Source organism: Schistocerca piceifrons, chromosome 1, assembly GCF_021461385.2.
Source record: "Schistocerca piceifrons isolate TAMUIC-IGC-003096 chromosome 1, iqSchPice1.1, whole genome shotgun sequence".
Taxonomy (NCBI): domain Eukaryota; kingdom Metazoa; phylum Arthropoda; class Insecta; order Orthoptera; family Acrididae; genus Schistocerca; species Schistocerca piceifrons.
In genome coordinates this window covers 696,956,431-696,975,294 of record NC_060138.1, presented here as the reverse complement: position 1 = coordinate 696,975,294, position 18,864 = coordinate 696,956,431, and positions in this window count along the sequence as shown.

Sequence of the window (18,864 nt, the reverse complement as noted above, 5' to 3'; positions counted from 1 at the left end):
CGAATGTAAAACTTTAGGCGTGCATTGTTTGGGCTTTGAGAGTGCGCGCGCAAATTTTCCGTTTCTTCCGACAGATAGCGTAGCTGTAGCAATGTTCCAAAATGGCGTCCGTATGTGATGTACGTTTTAAGCAGCGTGTCGTTATTGAATTTCTCTTTGCGGAGAAAAAAACTGTTGAGAACATTCACAAATGTTTGCGTGCCGGTTTTGGAGCATCTGCAGTCGACAGAAGTAGGGTTCGTCGCTGGGCACAGAGGATGTAGCCACCAGAAGGTGGATCGTGAAGCTCCGTGATTTGCAGCGAGCGAGAGGACCTGATAAGATGCAGCTCTCTGATTCACGAGAACCGACTCGGCAGTTAGCGCTGAAGCTGTCAATCAGCAGAGGAACTGTGAATGCAGTATCCGTGTTCTTACCACTCATGAGTGAGTGTTCGATGGTTCCGCGCGGTCTTAGGGTGGAACAAAAATCTCTCACAAAAAACATTTGTTCTGACTCGATGCAACGTTTTGAAGCTGAGGGTAAGCCTTCTTGTCCCGGATTGTGACAGGTGATGAGATCCGGGATCACAGTTTTGAGCCCGAAGCAAAACGACAATCAATGTAATAGTATCATCCCCAATGTCCACTGAAGAAAGAAAAACTTCAGAGCAACGGCTTGCGCTGGCAAGGTCACGATTGCTGCGTTTTGAGATGGCGAGGTAGTCTTACTCACTGATGTGATGTCAAGAGGTAGCACCATTAGTTCCGAAGCATACGAGTACACACTAAACAAACTTAAGAGGCGCTTCCAGCGACATCGACGCTGTAAGAATCCACGTAATTTTTTTATTCAATACGATAACGCTCGGCATCATACAAATTTGAGGGCTTCGAAACACGTTACTAAACATGGACGGAGACGTTACCCCATCGACCCTACACCAATAACATCGCTGCCTCTGACTTCCATTTTTAGGCCATTTGACCATGCCATTTGTGGAAGACATTCTGAGTATGATGAAGAGGTGATCCGCACAGTGAAGAAATGGATTCGTGATCAGAACAAGGAATGGTACCGACAGAGCATACACGCCAATAAGACTCACTGTGGGAAGGCCTTAGAACGGGAAAGAGATTACTTCGAAAAGAAAAGGGAGTGTAGAAGAAACATCGCACGTTGTTGTGTTCCATAAATAATCGTTGAGGAAAAAATGTGATGCATTAATTCCTTGGCGAATCTCGTTAAGTAGATCTTATCATGATAGTGAATTAAGGGTGGGTCCACCTTTTTGCAATTACACAAATTATTGTTTTGTTTTTTCACCCAAATATGTTACACCACAAATATGGCATACTCAGTGATTTTTTTTCCTGGAATACATACATACACTTTATTTTTAGGTTAGGGAATATGATACATGAGATTTTGTTGCATGTACAATTTAAATGACAACAATGTCTGATTTATCATTTTCCTTAATCTAAGAACATATGTATATATTTCAGGAATGCCAGAACTGTGGTGAAACATGTTTGGGTGAAAACACGAAACAATAATTTGTGAACTTGAAGAAAGGCGGACCCATCCTTAATTCATTATCATTTTTCTGCAAGCACGGGAACTGAGCTCAAAACTCAAATACGACAGCTCTTATAACTTTTATTACTTTACATATATTTAGCTAATTGTTTTTCAAATAACTTCTCTGTATAAACCATCAGTAACTGTCTAAATAAAAATGCTAAGGTTTGCTAGGTTCCCAAATGTGAAAGCAATCCATTTACGTATTGCCAAATAGAGTTCGCTCGAGGCAGAAAGAGAGACGGCTTAACACACCAGTACCAACCGGGGAACAGGCGTGAGAAGCACTATTCTTCACGTAGGCAAGGAAACAGTCAGTGGCTGGAGTTACGAAGAGTCGATTTTGAAGTGGTAGGGAAGTTACTGCTTCTACAAAAAATGTCTAGCCTTGGAAAGCGACTTTTCGTTTGTCGATGGTTTATCTTTGCGGCCTCTTTAAGTGCAGACAACTGAGTCTATAAAATTGAAAAATCTTTTAGCAATACGTTAGAATCTCGAATTTTAACATTCGTTTAGAGAGTTACTCTGCATGCTAAGAGAAACTTCAGTGTGACAGAAAAACAACAGAATTGGACGATTTTAGCTTTAGTATTCAGTATTACTATTTAGCTGTTTTAATTTGATCCGTTATAAATGGTTTGTGAAATCTTGCGACTGTAAAAGCAATAGGTTTGTTTGTAAACTAACTTCTTTTCTACCAATCACAATTTTCTTTTATTGATATTTGGGTGGACACGTTTCGGGAAATCATTCCCCTATTCAAATGCTGTTTCTATGCGCTGTGTCATTTATTTGCTACCTTATCGATGCGTTCAGTACTGCATTGTTCTGTTGTCTCTACTGCAATATATTAATACGAGAACTGAGCTCAAAACTCAAATACGACAGCTCTTATAACTTTTATTACTTTACATATATTTAGCTAATTGTTTTTCAAATAACTTCTCTGCATAAACCAATTTTTAATTGATGATCAATGTTCATATAGAGTTGGGGTGACACTTGGAAGAACTTTTACTTAAAATCCTCTTGTGCTTCAATTGTCCGGAAGCTCACATACAATTTTCTGGGAACAGTACACAAAAAAATAGCAAACACACATAAAAAGTTACAAAGATTTTTTTCTTGAAAGTTCATAGAGGTATGTTCCGTCAGAAAAACATACGAATAACGAGAGAAAAAATAATGTAGTAACATACTTGTAACTATTACATAATGCATTTATTATATGTATGAAAACAAACATGTATTACAGGCCAATGAAGATGCTTCATAAATAAAAGTAGCGAAATGCGTATGGCAAAAAACAAAATGCATTTCATTGAGTTGTAAGGATGGAACATATCGGCACGAATGCATTACAAAGATGTTTTTACACGTAGTCAACAGAGATAACGCTACAGGTCGTCCACAGAGTATGATATACTTCCGTACACAGCATATTTATCTTAATAATCTGGATAGTTATTTGCTTATATACACTATATTTACAATGCTACTTTTTTCTATGTGTCATTAATTTTATTTACGCATACTGTCGAAGCATATGAAGACATTCATTGATTAACTTTCCAGTTTTTCATTTAATATTTTGCCTTCATAGTTTTTTAATGTGAATATATGTTCCAGTTCTTCTAACAGATCCATTTTATGATTTTTGATTAGCTGGTGGAGTACCTTGACATTTTGCTCAAATTTTCCAAATAAGTGTCCTGTATTATGTATCTGTGTTCCTATTTCTGTCGCTGTGTGTCTGTTGTGTGTATAAGCTTTGTTGTGCTGTGTATACCTGGTGTTGAAATCTCGGCCTGTTTGTTCCAGGTAGAAAAAGAAGCAATCGTGCCATGTTATTTCATATATTCCAGAGTCTGTAAATGAACACACTTCGTGATATGTATTATTTTTTGTTCTAGTTTATTAAATGTGAAAGAAAACCAATTTTACATATCTGGAATCTTCTTTGTTATTTTGCCGCATCAGGCGATGATACATTTAATCACTTATTATCTTTTTTCTATTGTGTGGTTTGCGTCTGTAGTTTCCTTCACTTTGCCTAGTACTGTGTCAATCATGGAAGTAGTATAGTCATTGGTAACTACAGTCTGTTTTACTACGTTTATTTTCTGTTGCACCTTTTCTTGGTTCATAGCTATTTTAGTTGTCCTATGCGGCAATGAACTGAATGCTACTCGTTTATGGATGGAGTGACATGAGGTTTGTTAAATTTGTTTTGGTGTAAGAGGCCTGTGGTCTCCGGTGGCTCGCTACACAGTAATGATGTAATTATGATTTATTTGGCCTTGTTACCAGAATCATTTTTGTTTGTGTGAAAATACTTTCGAAACAGTGAAGAAGCCAGTAACACGCAATACGAAAAACGAAGTAACACCAAAGGATCCAGTTATCAACGGGTGCCTACTTAGAAATGCAAAACTGCTGCCATATGGTTGCCACCGCTGTGGGAACAGCTGAGCATATCGTCGTCGTTCCGTTTTCTCATAGCATTCAGTGAAACCGCAGATGAGATGCATCTCGCCCGATTCGTCACCAATAAACTTACGCAAATTGTTGTGTATCACTATTAACGTCCAACTAACACTGCCGCAAAAACGAACCCGAGACTGGACCAAGCAGAACTGGATGCAAGCTTGAGGAGCAATAGTAAAGTGGGCATTACTGGCTCAGCCATGACGGCTTTAATTTTGGCAGCATGGCATTCTGCTGGCGCCACTATCTACTTGGGTTGCCGATATCGATCCGATCACATGGCTGGAGCTTGGGTCTTTGGTCGAGGTGTGTGTTGGTCTGGCGGGCCCTTGTACGAACAGTTAGTTGGAGCCGACCGCTATGGTCGAGCGGTTCTAGGCGCTTCAGTCCGGAACCGCGCAGCTGTTACGGTCGCAGGTTCAAATACTGCCTCGGGCATGGATGTGTGTGATGTCCTTAGGTTAGTTAGGTTTAAGTAGGTCTAAGTCTAGGGGACTGATGACCTCAGATGTTAAGTCCCATATTGCTCAGAGCATTTTTAGTTAGTTGGAAGGCACGTGGCTGGCAAGTTGTTGCTTTTGGGCGCTTCGGCCGTCCTGCACGGACCTCGAAAAGCCGCGAGTGGTTAAATCGGTCACAGACAAGCCTTGCCGGCTCACTTAAGGACTGGCAGCGGCGAGTTGCGGTAAGCGCAGCGGACGTCGCGTGCAACCAGGTCGGCACGTTCCCAGCCTACTCTGCAGGCTTAAATTTACGGCAGCTCGAAGACCGCCTTTACGGATTGGAGGTGATAACACCACGGCTTGAAATCCTGGAAGTCACAGCTCGTTCACACTTGAGTGGAGTTAAAATGGCTCTGAGCACTATGGGACTTAACATCTGAGGCCATCAGTCCCCTAGAACTTAGAACTACTTAAACCTAACTAACCTCAGGACATCACACACATCCATGCCCGAGGCAGGATTCGAACCTGCGACCGTAGCGGTCGCGTGGCTCCAGACTGAAGCGCCTAGAACCGCATGGCCACCACGGCCGGCTGAGTGGAGTTAAGTGTAGTTTTTTTTTTTTTTTTTTTTTTTTTTTTTTTTTTTTTTTTTTTTTTTTTTTTTGAGTACTTGATATTGTAAGACCACGTCTGTGCTAATGTGGAATTAACGCTACTCCGAGTGATTGCGTGTATGATCATCGGTCAGTGTAACTGATGGTAATTTGCTGCTCTAGGTTATATTCCATGCAAGTGTACGAGTATGCTCTGTTATAAATTGACTTGACGACATTAGATTTGTTACATAATCTGCTTCGGAAGTAAGACATTCTTTGTTGATCAGTGCCCGCTAATCATTGCATCATTTCGTCTTGTAATTTACAAATAATTTTAAGGAGTATTAAGTTTGTAACTTACATGTGTAGTTGCTTCCACGATAAGCTAAAATTTCCTACATCTTTGGTATTCTCCTCCGTAAGCTTATTTGTGCAGATTACTGTTCCCTTCTGACGTGTGTTGGCAGGGTAACTTTCGGCAGTGGACGACGTGTTCCTTTTCCCTGGGCTCAGAGAGAGACGTGTTTTCTTTACGCTGCGGCGGCACTTCCGTCGTTGCACGACGTCTGGTTGGCCCGCAATCTGGTCTCTCGGCCATCCGCATCGTGGTGGCTCAAGTTAAGTTGATCGTTTGATGCTTGGCACGGAAGAGTATCGCCAGTTAACTGGGATCTATTAATCTGCCCTATTTAGTGAATTCAGTAAGCTCATGAGGTTTAAAGCGTATTCTCCAAGACCCAAGCCCCTCCTCATTGTAACTGCTCTTTAACTACCCGTTTACACCTTGCACGCTTATAGCTGCTTCTGGAGTGGGTTAAGTTTTTAGGACTTTTATTTATCAATATGAACTGTTGAGCTTATTCTTTTATCCACTGTCATTAACTAACTCCACTCATTGTGACAATTGCGTGCTTGTTCCCTTTGGCTGTGACAGCCACCTGCTGTATTTCTCACGTTACCTTGTATTTTGGGCAATTATATACTTATTTAACGGTCATTGTCAATGTCTCCGCTGGTGTGTACGAGTTGGGAGTCACATTTAGATTGCATGTCCTTCCAACTTATATTGCATTTTGCGTGATTGCATATTTATTTAACGGTGATTGTCAACGTTTCTGCTGGTGTGTACCAGTTGGTAGTCACATTTGAATTGCATGTATTCTCAGCTTTGCTTGTACTTTGGGGGATTGTGTATTTTATTGCTTAAAGGATTTTTATTAACAGTTATACATTGTTAAGGGCCTTCCAACAACCACAATCAGATGCATAACTTGTTATCATTTCGTATTTTGAATGGTTGATATAAATTGTTACAGTTTGTTACGAATGAATTGAGGCTGTTCAAAGTTTTTTTTTTTTTTAAATGATCGTGAATGCTGTTATTCTTTCAATAAGTTTTTAAATTGTAATTGTGACACTGTTGTTAAACATTAAGTGCATTCCATGAAACAGCGAATGACGAATTGTGTGGGTCCACCTTCCATGTGTTTTTCCTTAAAATGATCTCTACCTTGCTGTGATAACCACTTTTGTCAAGAGATTGAATGGAAGATATTTGTTTCCAAACAAGAGACGCCGTGTACATCTTGGAAATTTTCACTCTTGTGCAACTACTTTCAGTGCAATATCGATACAAGGCGCAAGAAATAAAACGAAATATAGCTACCCTGTAACGAGCCATTGGTGGTTACGTGTCCTTAAACGTATCAAACTACTCGGAAAATATCCCTGAACAACGCCCGAAAGCTTGTCGGAGGAGTTTTGTTTCACGCTGTATATACGCATTATGGCCCGTTAAAATGACAACACATGTTAGGTACATTACGTGTACCATATGCTGATCTACGCGTGCAGACCATATTTCATTTTAAAATACACTTTGTCTAGTAGAGGAGATACGAGTTTTAAAATCCCTGTTTGTTGTTCGATTTTCATGTTTTACAATGTATTTTCTTAAGCTCTGATAGTAAGTAAAATTTTGTTATTGGGTTTGACGAAAAAGAGAAAAGAATAATACTTCCGACTGTAAAACTTTAGCCATTACACCTTTTGCTCGACCATCTCCAGTCCTCTTCATCAGCACACCACGTAACGGCCCTCGGCTCTTCGACCCGCCGGGCAAGTCGTGGAGCTGGGACGGGGAGCTTAGTGGGCCCTTCTTCGACCTTCTTTGGATGCAAATTTCACTGGGAGCAGACGTTTTATGGGTGCAGCCTGCAGGACACCCCATCGCCTGGCTGCGAACACATTGCGGCCTCTCTCGCACCAAGGTGAGCTGTTGTGGCGATCGAGACAACACAGCAACGTAAACATTGCGATATGGGCTGCTCGTAACGAAATTAAACAGAAACACTCTCACACACATTACCACATTGCAGGTTTGCCTATATACAAAATTTCTGCATTTAGAATAGTGTCAGATTTTAAAAGTCGTTCGAGCTTTCAACAGACCACAGCTCGTCTAACTGCCTGTTGTACGGCTGCCCGTGTGGTAGTCACTAAACAGCTTCATTAAACGGCCACCTCGTTCGCCACAGAATGTGGAATGTTGCAATACTGAGAGCTATTAGCCGACCAAAAATGCTTTCCACGAACTACTGGGTTGTAACCTACCATCCACTGCGCCGGAACGACGCAGACCGCACATTCCGGTCAGAGATAAGGCCGCTATCGTCGTTAAGCGCGAGTAAGATTGGTGGTTTGAACACAGATTCTGGGAATTGCGCGTTCGTTCCTTATTACGGCTGTTTCTCCAGCTGAAGAGGGAAACCACGTCACCCGGACGCTAATGAAGGTACAGCAGTCTGTACATGCAGTTCGGTATTTCTTAAATTGCATATGGACCCGCTGATGTAATATTTGGTGTATTTAACGCATACGGAATTCTGAAATAAGAAGAATCTTCTGGAACATGCAATTAGAATCGAGGGCTCTGGCTCTGAGCACTATGGGACTCAACTGCTGAGGTCATTAGTCCCCTAGAACTTAGAACTAGTTAAACCTAACTAACCTAAGGACATCACAAACATCCATGCCCGAGGCAGGATTCGAACCTGCGACCGTAGCGGTCTTGCGGTTCCAGACTGCAGCGCCTTTAACCGCACGGCCACTAGAATCGAGGGTGAAATGACTACATTTTATGTGCGTTTCTCTGAGTGTCGGTACACTCTTACACAGAACAATCTGTTAATGACTCTGGCGAAGAGAAGTGAATTGCTTTTGTTGTGATCTTCAGTCACAAGACTGATCTGATACAGGTCTCCACTTTAGTTTATCCTGTGCAGGCCTCTTCTTCCCTGAATAAGTATTGCAAAGTACATCCATTTGAACACTTGAAACTGCTTGCTGTATTCAGTCCTTGGTTGCTCTCTACAGTTTCCGCCCTCCCCAGTTCCTTCACTCTTATCTCCATTATCAAAGGGACTTCATTGATGTCACAGGATGTATCCTAACACGTAACAACCTATTTCTTCTATGTATAACTTAAAATTTGACACAAATTTATCTGTTCCTGAATTCGCTTCATTACTTCTCGGTAGTAATTCGAGCTGTCATCATAATCTCCAGTATAATTCTGAAGCAACATTTTTCAAAAGCTTGTAATGTCCTCTTGTCTCTAGTATTTATCGTACCTGTTTCACTCCCCTACAAGGCTACACTATACAGAAACAATTTCACAAAAGACATCCTAAGGTAGCAACGCGTATAAAATGTTATTATATCTCGTTTTCAGAAAAGACTTTCATCGTCATCTGCAATTTGTATTTTACATTTTCTTGTCCAAATAACTATACTTTTATAATACTTTAAGTCTCATTTCCTAGATAATTCTAGCAACATCGCCCGATTTAATTCTACTAAATTCAGTTACCCTCGTTTGCTGCTCTTAATACTCATCTTATATCTTCCTTTCAAGACTATCCATTCCGTTCAACTACAATTCCAAGTCCTTTGCTGTCTCTGACAGATTTACAGTGTCATCGGACAACCTCATAGTTTTTATTTCTGATCCCTGAAATTTAATCCCTTCTCCAAATTTCTTTTGGCTTCCTTTACTGCTTGGTCAATATGCAGAATGAATAACATCGGGTATAGGCTCCAGCCGTGTCTTACTCTCTTCTCAATTACTGCTTCTCTTTATTCCTTTCAACTCTTTTAACTTTCGTCTGGTTTCTGTACAAGTTGTGTATAACCTTTGCTCCTGTATTTTACCCCCGCCACTTCCAGAATTTCAATGAGTTTATTCCAGTCAACATTGTCAAAAGCTATAATTTTCAGTGCGGTAGGGTCCGCAGCTGCGATGAATTTTTTGAAAGATTTCTTGAAGCCTTCAGCTGTCACTCTCTTTACTTCATGTACGATTGTACAATTTCAGCCTTAGGCCATTTCCAAGTATCTAAAACGGAAGTATTATACATTGGATACATTAGTGACACTTGTGATTTTGATGTAGGAACAAGTCATATCTGTAGATATACTAGGCGCATTATAACTTACTTTATGGATGATTTTTTAGTAGTATATTATGTCATGTACATCGTTGCTCCTATTACATCATGTTATGCTCATAAAATAAATCCGAAATGTTCGCGCTATTTTAGGAGCACGTTACTTTCGATCAGTTGTTGCAAAGCTCTTATAGCCTACATAAGGCCCATGTTTTAACGTACTTAAAATTAGGAAGATTACAATTATTTTACAGAAATTTGCTACTTAACCTGCATATGCTTTTGTTCTCAATTATATTTAACTATCGTTCATCATTGGTATAAATATGACTGTATGTAATTTCTTTAAAATAACTTGCAAATATTTCTTTTGTTATTGTGGGAGAACGTCATTTTTGAATAGTTAGTACAAAGATCTTATATATGAAACCTGTCACAGTACTCTAACGAAACAGAAATGAGAACTACGAGAGTCTAGTGAAAACTGCATTATGGTTGCGTGATGTTTCGCATTACAATCATATTTATTAATGAATTTTGCGATAATTTTGCATTCTATGCTTCTGTAATGCTTCGCCGTAGAACTGGTAGAAAGCTGTCTAGGAATTTGCCATTTGCTCATTTAAAACTCTCTCTGACTGATCTTTTAGATGGATAAATTACAAATTCTTCCATTACATCCATGATGGATCAAATGACTCTGAGCACTATGGGACTTAACATCTATGGTCATCAGTCCCCTAGAACTTAGAACTACTTAAACCTAACTAACCTAAGGACATCACACAACACCCAGTCATCACGAGGCAGAGAAAATCCCTGACCCCGCCGGGAATGGAACCCGGGAACCCGGGCGCGGGAAGCGAGAACGCTACCGCACGACCACGAGCTGCGGACTACATCCATGATGTTTCCTTTCTGTAGCTTATGTAATATTTGAAGTGACAATCTATGTCAGGTACTTTGTGGTCGGTGTCTTTCAAGTGTGCAGCAAAAGTGGATGAGTGATTGTTGCTTAATGACGTGTGTTCTTTAAATCGTGTTCTAACTTTTCTTCCTGTTTGTCCAATATAAAATTTTGGGCATTCTTCACACTTACCACTGAAAAAAGAAAAAAATTGAGAAATGTAGCTATAATCATTGGTTATCCTAAAAACTTAGTAGACATGTTATTCAAAAAGAAAACCAATCAAAACATGACAATCCCATAGATGAAATAAATTTAAATAGAGAGGAAAACGAATCACAGAAAAATAAAGTTCTTCCTACAAAATTACTCTATGTTTCGAGAATACAGAATTGTACATCAGTTACCGAATCACTAACAATCTATAACGATTACTGAGACATGCCACGTAAAACAGAACCGTTTTCGCAATCACGAATCTACTTAATTAACTGTGAAGAATGAAAAATTTTATACTGGACAAACAGGAAGAAAAGTTAGAACACGATTTAAAGAACACACGACAATAAACGACAATAACCCATCCACTTTTGCTGCACACTTAAAAGACACCGATTACAAAATACGTGATATAGATGGTCACTTCAAATATTACATAAGCTACAGAGAGGAAAGGTCATGGATGTAATGGAAGAAATTGAAATTTATCCATCTAAAAGATCAGTCAGACAGAGTTTTAAATGACGCCGATGCATTACAAACCCACGTGACGTCTGACATCTGCCCATCTCTGCGTTGCGGCTTCTTACGGATACCGCCAGAGCACTGCGAAACGATCTCGAAAGGACCACTGGAGCGGCTAAGTCCTGGACTCGCATTCGGGAGGACGACGGTTCAATCCCGCGTCCGGCCATCCTGATTTAGGTTTTCCGTGATTTCCCTAAATCGCTTCAGGCAAATACCGATGTGGTTCCTGTGACAGGGCACGGCCGACTTCCTTCCCCATCCTTCCCTTGTTCGATGAGATGACCTCTCTGTTTGGTCTCTTCCCCCCAAATTAACCCGTTCAGACTGTAACGAACAGGTAATGAGAAGAGAGCTTACGATCCAGAGGTCCTGTTCAAGTAGCACGCTTGACACGAGGTCTTGCATCTCGCTTCGGTTCTGCTGTTCCCACGCCAACTGGCAACTGCATCACCAGCGAAAAACACGTTATTCACAGACGAGTCCAGATATTGTGTGACACAAGGTGATGGCCGTGTTCCTGTGTGCAACCATTGGTGAGCGGTACCTCCAAATATCATCCAAGAAATCGACAATTTCCAAGGTTCTGCGATTCCGGGGCGGGGGGTTGTTCAGTGTTCACTGTTGACAGCCATACGGATCTTGTCATTGTTCAGGATCGCCTTGCCGCCAGGCAGTACACTGAACAGATCCTGTTGGACCATGTGATGGTTGTTGCATAAGGTGGTGGTCCTGAGTTCCTTCTAATGCCACGGCCTATTTGGCGCGCACCAGTAGCGATGTCTTGCGAAGCCTGGACACTGAAGTAATGCAACCGCCGGCGGCGATGCACGACGTAAACCCCATCGTGAATATGTGGGGCATGCTTCACGGGCGTGATCGCGGTCATCCTGTTCCGCCACAGTCTCAAAGAACTCTCATGGGCTCTCATTGAAGAATGGGAACGGGTACCTACCTCCGTGCACTTATGCGGAGCATGCCACGGTTATTGAAGCTCTCAAAGTCCAGGAAAAACGCCCTGATAACGAGATGAATGAATCTTTCCACTTTGTTTACATTTTAAGTAAACGATCGAGGATGTTGTTGTGCACTCAGTTTGAGAAAGATAAAGGTATAATGTGGTAAAATTCCCCCAACCTTATTTTTGCTGAATGGAGTATGGCATACGCCCAGAGTCATGTTCTCCTAATTCTTTTGAACAGTGTATACGTATTGTAAAGTTGCAGCACAAAATCCAAAAAACAAAAATAAGTCAAGAGCAAAGGAATCCATAGAACGAAAGATGAGCTCAGTGAAGAGGTATTACAGACACTTCTAGTCTGACTGAGCGCAATTCAGCCTGTAACGTTGTGAGGTTTTTCGACAAATGAAGTAAGACTTTACTCGATTTGGGGGCGGAGCTACACACAATCACCCATATATAATGTACTTATCTAAAAATTTCATTTCATTTATCCGTATTTATTAAGCTACCAATAGGAGATAAACAGTAGCTACTTACTACAACTGAGGAAGCACGAGATTTTTAGAAAATAGCACAGTTTCTACAGATTTACTGGATTTCACTTATCTGGAATAAGCACAAATATAAGGGCCAGTGAAATGAAAACGGAGCAACCGCCATAACAGGACCATGAAATGGTTCCGCTCAAAAGTAAACAACACACGCGTTAAGACATTTGTCCCACTGGGAGAAGGGACGACCTATTCCTGTTACGTAGACCGCACCCACTCTTGAACTTCCCCGTCCAACTGAAACCGACGTCCACGCATGTCTTTCTTATGGCCGCCAGAGATGCAAAAATTACGTAGCGAAAGCCTCGGGCTGTGCGGATGATGTTACAGTGCTTGGCAGTGTGAGGACGGGCGTTGTTGTGCATCTTACCGGAAATTGTGTGAACAGCTTTGGATTTTGTTTGCGTCTGAGATTTTGGATATCCACCATTGGCTCTGCGTTTGTCCTAGGGCTCGAAAAGTTGGCACCACATAAGTTCATAATAACCTATTCTTCGACTGCAGGGGCCCTTTGTTCGTCGAGGTCCTCGATCTTGGGACCACTATCAATGTGCAGCTATATGAAGACGCCCCATTAAGTCAAAACGTTCAGGAATGTTGCCGGACGGAATCACCCTCGCGCACTATAACGCCTGCCCCCGCAGTGCCAGTCTCACGGAGGCTACACTTGGTTGGGAAGCACTACATCATCCGTACAGTCCAGATCGTTCACAGTGTAATTTTCACATCTTTGGCGACCTGAAGAAAGACATGCTCCGACGTCGGTTTTAGTCGAATGAGAAAGTGCAAGAGTGGATGCGGTTGTGGGTCCGTCAGTCGCAGACCGCGTTCTACGAAACAGGGATTGATCGTTTCGTCTCCTTGTGGGATAAATGTCTAAACGTTTGACGTGATTACCTGTGAATGAAACCATTCCATGGTCCCGTTGTGGCAGGAGTGTTATTTTTCCCGTTTTGTTAATGTACGCGCTGACTCGTTCCACATCCCTCAAGTTTCTTCGTGCTTGATAGAATCTATGGAACATGATGAAACAGTAAATGATCAGGTGGCTTGATCGCCATGTCGTCACTTCATCGTCTGTTACGTTAAGTTTTTTAAAACTGTTTGTTTGCCGTGTTTGAAGGGAAAATTTTGAACCATCGGAGGATTTCTCTAGAGCAGTCCGTAGGAGCGCCTACAAACCACATCCAGGATAGCCAGTGCACAGGACCCAAGGCAGGTAGAAACTTAATACCGGTGTAAGAGTGGTTACTACGGTGCGCCTACTTGTGTAGTGACCTAGTGCGCTGTGCGTTAAGCCATTCTAGACTTTCCCGACGGAAACAGCAGTGTAATTCAAATTGTAATAGAAGAGTGAAAGCAACTAATAGATTTGATCTATTTAATCACATGCAGTTTACTTTTTAATCTGAGTCACTCGCTAACGTGCTTGCTGGGCAATATTCAACTCTCAAAATTTTAGTACCATATTCTGACGACATTGGCAGCTTAGTCTGAATTCCGTCAGTTTGAAACTGCAACATGTACCTACGGTATAAAATAATTTCTGTACTGCACGGAATGAAATAATGGGCCACTAACAAAGTCGTTATGACCATCTATCTCTTTATCTAATTATTTTTAATAAGAAAAGCTCCTTCATGTACACCGATGCAAGTAGGCCCATTAAAATAAGCATGAAGCCAACGTTTCACGCACGCATGCGCACCCCTACCCATCCATCCACCCGCCCAGCCTTACACACACACACACACACACACACACACACACACACAAACATACTTAAAAGTTTCGTAACATATCTCTTGGGGCTAATTAAGAGAGGGGTGTGGAAACCGGTGTCCGCGTGGTGGAAGGTGCTGGAGCATAGCTGGTGACCGCTCTGTTCTGAGAGGAGAGCTGCGCCTATGTTAAAACGAACAGCCGGAGAAAGCTGCGCCTCTGTTAAGTGGCCGGTCGATCCATCAGGCGGGCGGCCTGTTGTTTGAGACCATTCCCATTCTCAGCGCTGTACGCTCCTGAAGACAACAGGGCGCTCGTCCATCTCCGGCTGTCATCAACAGGCGCTCGCTATCGCCGGAAATGCCACTCCTAACACGCTACGGTGAGGTGTGTACGGTGCCGGAAATGCAACTCACACGGATGCGTCGCTTTCTCTTGAAATAGCACCTTCATGCCTTTGCGTAAGACCTAAAGCTAACTACGGGCGACGACTATCAACATAATGGAAACAGCTGCGGTGTATGCTCAGAAGAAAGGATCGTTCTTGCGCAACATCTATCAATTACACAGTTCTTTTAAAAAATAATAACATTATAGTTAACTTTTGTTAGGTAATAGCTCAATCCTACGTTGTTTTGTTCCACGGAATTCACATCTGACCTCAAGCAAACAAAATATACGTTGAATGAAAAGTCATTCAATTATTCAATGTGAATAGAAGCTTTATTCTACATTTGTCTACATTTACATACATACTCCGCAATCCACCATACGGTGCGTGGCGGAGGGTACCTCGTACCACAACTAGCATCTTCTCTCCCTGTTCCACTCCCAAACAAAACGAGGGAAAAATGACTGCCTATATGCCTCTGTACGAACCCTAATCTCTCTTATCTTATCTTTGTGGTCTTTCCGCGAAATGTAAGTTGGCAGCAGTAAAATTGTACTGCAGTCAGCCTCAAATGCTGGTTCTCTAAATTCCCTCAGTAGCGATTCACGAAAAGAACGCCTCCTTTCCTCTAGAGACTCCCACCCGAGTTTCTGAAGCATTTCCGTAACACTCGCGTGATGATCAAGCCTACCAGTAACAAATCTAGCAGCCAGCCTCTGAATTACTTCTATTTCCTCCCTCAATCCGACCTGATAGAGATACCAAACGCTCGAGCAGTACTCAAGAATAGGTCGTATTTATTGAAGTACACTACTGGTCACTAAAACAAATAATGAAATTTCACTTGTTGTGTATACAAGCATAGTACCAGGAGATTATAATTAAAGTGCAGCTACTCACGAAGATTAAGTGTGGGCTGTAAGTATCGTGTCCCAACGAAATTTGGTAGATATGCGGTAATGTGGAACAGATTTACGCAGCAAAAAAATTAGATGTAATTTCGGCCACCATGTGGAAATCTGGCTCTGTACACGCCTTGTATAACGCTGTGACATCCACGCTGTCATTTGACAAGCCATAACGTGAGTGAACAGTATGGCTTTCGAGAAGAGAGACCGTGTGCTGTTAGTGAAACTGTTTTATGTGAACGGAAACAATTATAGTAGTGCATTAGGAGAGCATAGGCGACCGAAAGGTCTGAGGAAAGGTCCGATGTCATTAAATGGTTTGAAGGACATGATGATGAAACGCTAAAACATGAGTGAGCTTGGTGTGGCAACCGGAAGAGTACAGGGTTATTACAAATGATTGAAGTGATTTCACAGTTCTACAATAACTTTATTATTTGAGATATTTTCACAATGCTTTGCACACACATACAAAAACTCAAAAAGTTTTTTTAGGCATTCACAAATGTTCGATATGTGCTCCTTTAGTGATTCGGCAGACATCAAGCAGATAATCAAGTTCCTCCCACACTCGGCGCAGCATGTCCCCATCAATGAGTCCGAAAGCATCGTTGATGCGAGCTCGCAGTTCTGGCACGTTTCTTGGTAGAGGAGGTTTCACATAACCCCACAGAAAGAAATCGCATGGGGTCAAGTCGGGAGAGTGTGGAGGCCATGACATGAATTGCTGATCATGATCTCCACCACGACCAATCCATCGGTTTTCCAATCTCCTGTTTAAGAAATGCCGAATATCATGATGGAAGTGCGGTGGAGCACCATCCTGTTGAAAGATGAAGTCGGCGCTGTCGGTCTCCAGTTGTGGCATGAGCCAATTTTCCAGCATGTCCAGATACACGTGTCCCGTAACGTTTTTTTCGCAGAAGAAAAAGGGGCCGTAAACTTTAAACCGTGAGATTGCACAAAACACGTTAACTTTTGGTGAATTGCGAATTTGCTGCACGAATGCGTGAGGATTCTCTTCCGTCCAGATTCGCACATTGTGTCTGTTCACTTCACCATTAAGAAAAAATGTTGCTTCATCACTGAAAACAAGTTTCGCACTGAACGCATCCTCTTCCATGAGCTGTTGCAACCGCGCCGAAAATTCGAAGCGTTTGACTTTGTCATCGGCTGTCAGGGCTTGTAGCAATTGTAAACGGTAAGGCTTCTGCTTTAGCCTTTTCCGTAAGATTTTCCAAACCGTCGGCTGTGGTACGTTTAGCTCCCTGCTTGCTTTATTCGTCGACTTCCGCGGGCTACGCGTGAAACTTGCCCGCACGCGTTCAACCGTTTCTTCGCTCACTGCAGGCCGACCCGTTGATTTCCCCTTAAAGAGGCATCCAGAAGCTTTCAACTGCGCATACCATCGCCGAATGGAGTTAGCAGTTGGTGGATCATTGTTGAACTTCGTCCTGAAGTGTCGTTGCACTGTTATGACTGACTGATGTGAGTGCATTTCAAGCACGACATACGCTTTCTCGGCTCCTGTCGCCATTTTGTCTCACTGCGCTCTCTAGCGCTCTGGCGGCAGAAACCTGAAGTGCGGCTTCAGCCGAACAAAACTTTTTGAGTTTTTCTACGTATCCGTAGTGTGTCGTGACCATATGTCAATGAATGGAGCTACAGTGAATTTATGAAATCGCTTCAATCATTTGTAATAGCCCTGTACATATAACACATTGCGCATACGTAGGAAAGGAAATCCACTACTGTCCATTGATGACAAACCGCTGGAAACAGTATCTACCGTAAAATATCTAGGAGTAACCATCCAGAGCGACCTTAAGTGGAACTACCACATAAAACAAATAGTGGAGAAAGCAAATGCCAGACTCAGATTCATAGGGAGAATCTTAAGGAAATGTAACGCATCCATAAAGGAAGCAGCATATAAGGCGCTTGTTCGATCGATTCTTGAGATTAAATTTGTACGTGATCTGGGTGTATACGGGGCGAGAAAGCTAGTACACAGAATTGCCACCTTTAATACCAGCAACTGCTCTAACACGGGAGGGCATCGCGTCGTACTGACTGTGGGTGGCAGGTAGGATACATCATTCCACGCTGCTTCAGTTGTCCCAGAGTTCATCGATCACGGTGGTTGGCAGATGGTGGCGTGCCAGTTTCTCGACAGCCGATGACCAGAGATTTTCAGTAGGTGGAGATATGGAAAATATGATGACCAAGGCAACAGTCTATCATCCTAGGTAAGGCGTACACAGGAGCAGACGTAGACTCGGACCACAATTCAGCAATGATGAAGAGTTGGCTGCAATTGAAGAGATTGTCCAGAAGAAGCAATGTGCAAAGAACTGGGATACTGAAGTACTGAGGAATGATGACATACGTTTGAAGGTCTCTGTGGCCATAGATACTGCGATAACTGATACCACGGGGCGAAATACATAAGAAGTGCAGGGAAGCCAAGGATGCAGAAAAAATGTGAAGAAATCAAAAAGGAAATGATCGTCGGAAGGACTCATTCAGCATACATAAAAGTCAAAAATCCTTGGGTGAAATTAAAATCAAAGGCGTCTATATTAAGAGTGCAATGAGAATTCCACAGTTGAGAGCAGAAAGGTACATCGAAGGCCTCTTCGCTGTGGAGGAACTGTGTGATTACGTGATTGAGAACGAAACGGGAGCCGATATGTAAGACATAGCGATCCAATAATAGATCCAGATTTTAATAGAATATCGAAAGACCTTCGAAAAATAAGGCAAAATGGTTAGATAACATTACTTCAGAATTTTTGAAATCATTGCAAGAAGAGACAACCAAGCGGCTATTCAAGTTTGTGCACAGAATCTACGAGATTGAACACATACCATCAGACTTTCGGGAAGACACCACACACACACAGTCCCGAAGATAGCAAACGGAGATAAGTGCGAGAACTATCGCACAATTTACTTAACGGTTCAAGTATCTAGGTTGCCGACAAGAATAATATACAGAAGAATGTAAAAGAGAGTAGAGGATTTATGATGATCAGTTTAGTTTTCGGAAAGCTAAAGGCATAAGAGAAGCAAGACTTTAGAAAAATCAAGACACCTTCCTAGGATTCGTCGGTCTCGAAAAAGCGTTCGACGAT